At 44.2% G+C, this 6,799-nt stretch overlaps 1 long non-coding RNA gene across 1 annotated transcript; it reads left to right on the forward strand.

Annotated features, from left to right (window-relative positions):
- Window positions 1-1,827: 1,827 nt before the first annotated feature.
- Window positions 1,828-6,568, forward strand: LOC311137302. Its single transcript, XR_014613937.1, has 3 exons — window positions 1,828-1,978; window positions 5,950-6,041; window positions 6,400-6,568. It is a non-coding gene; the product is annotated as an uncharacterized lncRNA (long non-coding RNA).
- Window positions 6,569-6,799: the final 231 nt, after the last annotated feature.

Genomic DNA, 6,799 nt, shown 5'->3' on the forward strand with positions numbered 1-6,799 from the left:
TGGAGGGTGAAATGGACGGACCCCCCTCGGGACGTCCGCGGGTAGCTAGCAGGGTATCCAGCCTGATGGACATGTCGACCAACTGGTCGAACGAGAGGCTGGTGTCCCTACAGGCCAGCTCCCTACGGACGTCCTCACGTAGACTACAGCGGTAGTGATCGATGAGGGCCCGCTCATTCCACCCTGCATCCGCCGCTAGAGTACAGAATTCCAAGGCGAACTCCTGGGCACTCCTCTTCCCCTTCCGGAGGCAGAACAGACGCTCCCCCGCCGCTTTCCCCTCCGGGGGATGGTCAAACACCGCCCTGAAGCGGCGGGAGAACTCGTCGTACGTGATGGTGGTAGCGTCTATTCTCCTCCACTCTGCGTTGACCCATTCCAACGCCTTGCCGGAAAGGCAGGAGATCAGGGCGGACACGCTCTCGTGTCCCGAGGGCGCCGGGTGCACGGTGGCCAGGTAAAGCTCCACCTGGAGAAGGAATCCCTGACACCCGGCAGCGGTCCCATCGTAGGCCCTCGGGAGCGAGAGTCGAACTCCTCTGGGTTCCGGAGCGGGAATGGGCTGACTTGCCGATGGTGAGGGCAGGGAAGATGGCGGTGGAGGTGTCCCTCGGGTCTCCCAGCGTCGGATGGTGGTGATCACCTCCTGCAGGGCGGACCCCATCCGCAGGATCTGGTCATTCTGCTCGCGGACCCTGTCCTCCAACGTCTCCTGTGCTGCTGCGGCTCCTGCTGATTCCATTCGAGCTGGTGTGTGATTCTGTCAATGATGCTGTAGGTGGGTGTGGTGGTGGAATCAGGCGCAGGACGCAGAAGTACAGTCCAAAGACTTTAGTGAAATATCCACAAGAGAAACGCACAAAATAGCCCGAAGGCGAAACGCCGCACGCAGGCGAAAACAAAAAGGGCGCACTACACAGGTGCGACAAAACACTCCAAACAATGGAGAACAGCTCAACCGAGCAAACAGTAATACGTCCAGCAAAACGCACGACAGAGAAAACAATCACACACAACACCTGACAAACACAACGAGAACTTATAGGACACTAATGACACTAAACGATAACAGGTGTACAATACAGACCAGACCAAACGAACATAGAAACATACAACGGTGGCAGCTAGTATTCCGGAGACGACGAACGCCGAAGCCTGCCCGAGCAAGGAAGAGAGGCAGCCTCGGCCGAAACCGTGACAAGCTGCTTTTCCTGAAAAGGTCTATCTGATATACTGTAGCTAGCTAGTTGTTGTTCTAGTGTCAGTTAAATGTTGCAGCCACAACATCATGATCATGTAGTCATGCATCTGCAGACCAGAGAGGAGGAGAAAAGCCTGCTTTGGGTGAGCTAGCTAGAACAACATCAACTAGCTAGCTATAATATCAGATAAACATTTTCTGGAAAAGGATGGATAGAGCTAGCTATCAGTAGTCATTTTATTATTTGAAACCACCACATGCACATAATCTGTATCTGTGTTACATTTAATATGATGTTTTAATCTATTTGTACTGTATTGCTATCTGTCTCAAGTTGTACAAATCATCAGCATAAATTCTGTTTGAATTTTCAGGTTTCTCATTCAAATAATGTTGTGCCTCTCTTTCAGATCTGCCAAGCACACCTCTGCCTCTGCTAGCCACACAACCACTGCCTCAGATTGGTTGGGTAAGCTCCTTCCTGGCTGGCCCTGTCCAGGGGTGACATTGGACAGGGCCACAGTGTCTCCCAACCACCCTGTCTCAGCCCCCAGTAATTATTATGCTAGGGTCAACTTGTCTTATCTGGACATGTATTCACAAAGCTTCTTAGAGTAGGAGTGCTGATCTAGTATCAGTTTTTACTTTTAGATTGTAATGAATCAAATTATATTGACTGGTGGGACCTGACACTATATCTCCCCTCCCTGAGGATCTGAGCCCCTGGTGGTACTGCCGTTCCGACTGCAGCTGTGGACCCCCTGCTGATCAAGCCAGGTAGTCACTGTGCTTCTACCTCTGCATTGCTTGCTCTTTTGGGTTTTAGGCTGGGTATCTGTAAAGCTCTTTCTGACTGTTGATCAGGGCTGTCCTGATTAACATGAGACAATAGTCATGCATTTGTAACAAGAACAGTTAGTGTAGTTTGGGGGTTGTAGATCCTTATTTTGCAAATTAGTTGATCTGGAGTGGACTATATTTGAATTAAAATTATTTGCTAGGATGACTAAAACCCATCATAACCCATGACTACCATCCACATGCAATCCACCACCACTTTTCTAATTAATATTCCTCAATCTATTGTAAATGGAACAACAACATTTTCTATGTATTCATGATTAATATTCCCTTTTGTCAGTAACATATTCTACACCTCATAGCAACATGCTTGACTGAAAAAGTCTTTAAACATGTCTTTAGACTTTATGTATGGAGGTTATGGGGGTGACGCTGTCGCCCATCCGATGTAATATTATGCTAATTTGTCAAAGTTATCTATTAGGAAGATGGTGCTGTTCAGAATGACATGTTCATGACTGTTGATGTTCACAGGACTCTCCTAATGCTATGTTGAACGAGCACCACGGACAAATGATGGGAAAGAAAACCAACAGCTTCTCTCTACATCACCTACACAAATCAAATGAAATGTTATTTGCCACATGCGCCGAATACAACAGGTGTAGACATTACAGTGAAATGCTTACTCACAAGCCCTTAACCAACAATGCAGTTTTTAAGAAAATAAAAAAAGAAGCAAAGTCAAAAAAAGCAAAGTAAAAAAAATAAAAATTAAAGAGCAGCAGTAAAATAAAATAACAGTAGGGAGGTTATATACAGGGGGGTACCGGTGCAGAGTCAATGTACGGGGGCACCGGTTAGTCAAGGTAATTTAGGTAATATGTACAGTGAGGGGGAAAAAAATATTTGATCCCCTGCTGATTTTGTACGTTTGCCCACTGACAAAGACATGATCAGTCTATAATTTTAATGGTAGGTTTATTTGAACAGTGAGAGACAGAATAACAACAAAAAAATTCAGAAAAACGCATCTAAAAAATGTTATGAATTGATTTGCATTTTAATGAGGAAAATAAGTATTTGACCCCTCTGCAAAACATGACCTAGTACTTGGTGGCAAAACCCTTGTTGGCAATCACAGAGGTCAGATGTTTCTTGTAGTTGGCCACCAGGTTTGCACACATCTCAGGAGGGATTTTGTCCCACTCCTCTTTGCAGATCTTCTCCAAGTCATTAAGGTTTCGAGGCTGACGTTTGGCAACTCAAACCTTCAGCTCCCTCCACAGATGTTCTATGGGATTAAGGTCTGGAGACTGGCTAGGCCACTCCAGGACCTTAATGTGCTTCTTCTTGAGCCACTCCTTTGTTGCCTTGGCCGTGTGTTTTGGGTCATTGTCATGCTGGAATACCCATCCACGACCCATTTTCAATGCCCTGGCTGAGGGAAGGAGGTTCTCACCCAAGATTTGACGGTACATGGCCCCGTCCATCGTCCCTTTGATGCGGTGAAGTTGTCCTGGCCGAGGGAGATTGACAGTTATTTTGTGTTTCTTCCATTTGCGAATAATCGCACCAACTGTCAATGCAAATAGTCTGGGTAGCCATGATTAGCTGTTCAGGAGTCTTATGGCTTGGGGGTAGAACCTGTGTTTCTTAAATATATATTCAGTCGCAAATCACTTGGATTATTTTATGTTGCCTTTTTAAATGTTTGCTAAAATGATGTGTTGTTACTTTGTAGATGCTGAAACAGTCTCATTCGTTTTGGGCTAGACTATGATCTGTAAATGTCTACTACCCTTTTACAAAATGTTAGTGAAATTAGCACTCGTCAACCTCAGATGTGCATTAGGTATTCATGTAAAGTGGACTTGGGTGTTGAAAAATGAAACGTATAAAACTTAATTGACCAGAAGAGATAGCTAACAAACATAATTGAATGGTAAGAATCATCACAGATACCCTTCTAAAGTGTTGTGTGATGTTTATTGTTGAATATGTAATATAATGAAAAATGTTTTATATATGCTTCAAACTACAGATTTAAGGGCATTGAAGTGGAAAACATAATGGCATAAAAAGGCAAAAAGCAATAAAGAGGAGAAAATACATTTACAATGGTTATCTCTGTATTAGTATTACTCACATCAGCCCATTAAAACATATACATTTAGCTAGAGCAGAGAGGACTTAGAGCATGTGGCTTTGCACCTCACAGATGTTTCATCTCCACACTGGGATGATTTTAACAATGCACTGCCACACAGGCCTCATTCCACTCAGGTAGGAGGGTACCAGAAATAAATGAGTAAAAACACAAAACTAATGAAAGAGCACACAGGGCCACAGCACTTCAGGAGCACACAGACACCAAACATATCCATGGCATCAATATTTTCAACTGGCTCGGCTCGCTATTACAGCACCACCAATTTCCATTTATTAAAGGTGGATACAATTCTTATTGAGCGAGGTGGCTGGAAACAGACAAATCTGCCAAAGTATGCAAAAAGCTCTAGCACTGTGTTTGTTAAAGTGAAAATCAGGAGATATTCCATTTGTTTGAGCTCTGCAAAAACCTGTTACAGAGTCTAGCCTTGCGTAGTGTGGCACTGTCGTTGACACCCTTGTGAAGAGGAAGAATATGAGCACCATGATCATGGTGAAGTAGAGGATGGTAGTGGCCGCACTGATGAACTGCAGCTTGGAGAAGAAGTAGTGCAAGTCGTAGACAAACAGGTAGACTGCCATGAATGATGTCGCTCTTGCTGCTGGTGACTCTCAGATCCACCTCTACACAGACGACACCATTTTGTATACATCTGGCCCTTCATTGGACACTGTTAACAAACCTCCAAATGAGCTTCAATGCCATACAACACTCCTTCCGTAGCCTCCAACTGCTCTTAAATGCTAGTAAAACTAAATGCATGCTCTTCAATCGAACGCTGCTTGCACCCACCCGCCCGACTAGAATCACTACTCTCGGCGGGTCTGACTTAGAATATGTGGACAACTACAAATACTTGGGTGTCTGGTTAGACCGTAAACTTTCCTTCCAGACTCACATTAAGCATCTCCAATCCAAAGTTAAATCTAGAATCGGCTTCCTATTTCGCAACAAAGCCTCCTTCACTCATGCTGCCAAACATGCCCTCGTAAAACGGACTATCCTACCGATCCTTGACTTCGGCGATGTCATTTACAAAATAGCTTCCAACACTCTACTCAACAAATTGGATGTAGTCTATCACAGTGCCATCCGTTTTGTCACCAAAGCCCCATATACTATCCACCATTGTGACCTGTATGTTCTCGTTGGCTGGCCCTCACTACATATTCGTCGCCAGACCCACTGGCTCCAGGTCATCTATAAATCACTGCTAGGCAAATCCCCGCCTTATCTTAGCTCATTGGTCACCATAGCAACACCCACCCGTAGTATGCGCTCCCTCAGGTATATCTCACTGGTCATCCCCAAAGCCAACACCTCCTTTGGCCGCCATTCCTTCCAGTTCTCTGCTGCTAATGACTGGAACGAACTGCAAAAATCTCTGAAGCTGGAGACACTTATCTCCCTCACTAACTTTAAGCATCAGTTGTCAGAGCAGCTTACCGATCACTGCACCTGTACACAGCCCATCTGTAATTAGCCCACCCAACTACCTCATCCACATATTGTTTTTTATTTTGCTCATTTGCACCCAAGTATCTCTTTTTGCACATCATCTTCTGCACATCTATCACTCCAGTGTTAATACTAAATTGTAATTATTTTGGCCTATATATGGCCTATTTATTGCCTTACCTCCATAACTTACTACATTTGCACACACTGTATATAGATTTTCTATTGTGTTATTGACTGTATGTTTTGTTTATCCCATGTGTAACTCTGTGTTGTTGTTGTTTTTAATCGCACTGCTTTGCTTTATCTTGGCCAGGTCGCAGTTGAAAATGAGAACTTGTTCTCAACTGGCTTACCTGGTTAAATAAAAAAAATGAAGAGACTGCTCAGGAAGGAGTGCCACCACCAGTGAGTCCTATACAAAACACAACACACTCTGGGTTCGGCTCAATAAAATGTTTTGACACTGTAGTGAGGTCTAAGTGCTTGGATCGATGAGCAGAGATAAATTGAGTGATATGAGAAATAAACTTTTGCATCATTTAGAATGTTTAAAACATTTGATTTACTGTTGACACGAAGACTTCACTCTTGGTAGCTAAACATAACAGCATAGATAATCTGGCAAACTGGAAAGGTTGGAAATCCGTTTTACAAATATTACACAATTCATTTACATACAAAGAGAGAGCATAGAATGCCATTACTGTGATAACCAGATCCATGTACATACTGTATGTCTCCACCCACTTCTGCACACAAGTAGAAGTAGCACAGCAGGACGGTGGCCTTGGAGCATGTGATGAGGAAAATGATGAACACCAGGAACAGGAACTCAAACCAGATGCTGTTGAGGATGAAGAAGAGCTGAATGAAGATGCAGCCGAAGGGATGGATGCCCCCCATGACGGTTCCGGGCACGGGCTTGGTGAAGAAGGAATGTTAATGGATCTGCCGAATGATCTTGATTCGCACTGGCTGCTCAATCGCCTGGAGTACAGAGAGTAGCATAGAAACTCATCAAGACATTGTTAGACCCTTGTTAGTGTGCTATGTTTTCTTTGATTGTTATGCCAGTGTGAAAGAGATTTCAAACACAGGGGAAATGCACATAATGTAAGATGACCTGTAAGAGTTATTCATACAGACAGTGTGATTGATAGGTG

This window comes from Coregonus lavaretus (assembly GCF_964263955.1).
Source record: "Coregonus lavaretus genome assembly, chromosome: 11".
Taxonomy (NCBI): Eukaryota; Metazoa; Chordata; class Actinopteri; order Salmoniformes; family Salmonidae; genus Coregonus; species Coregonus lavaretus.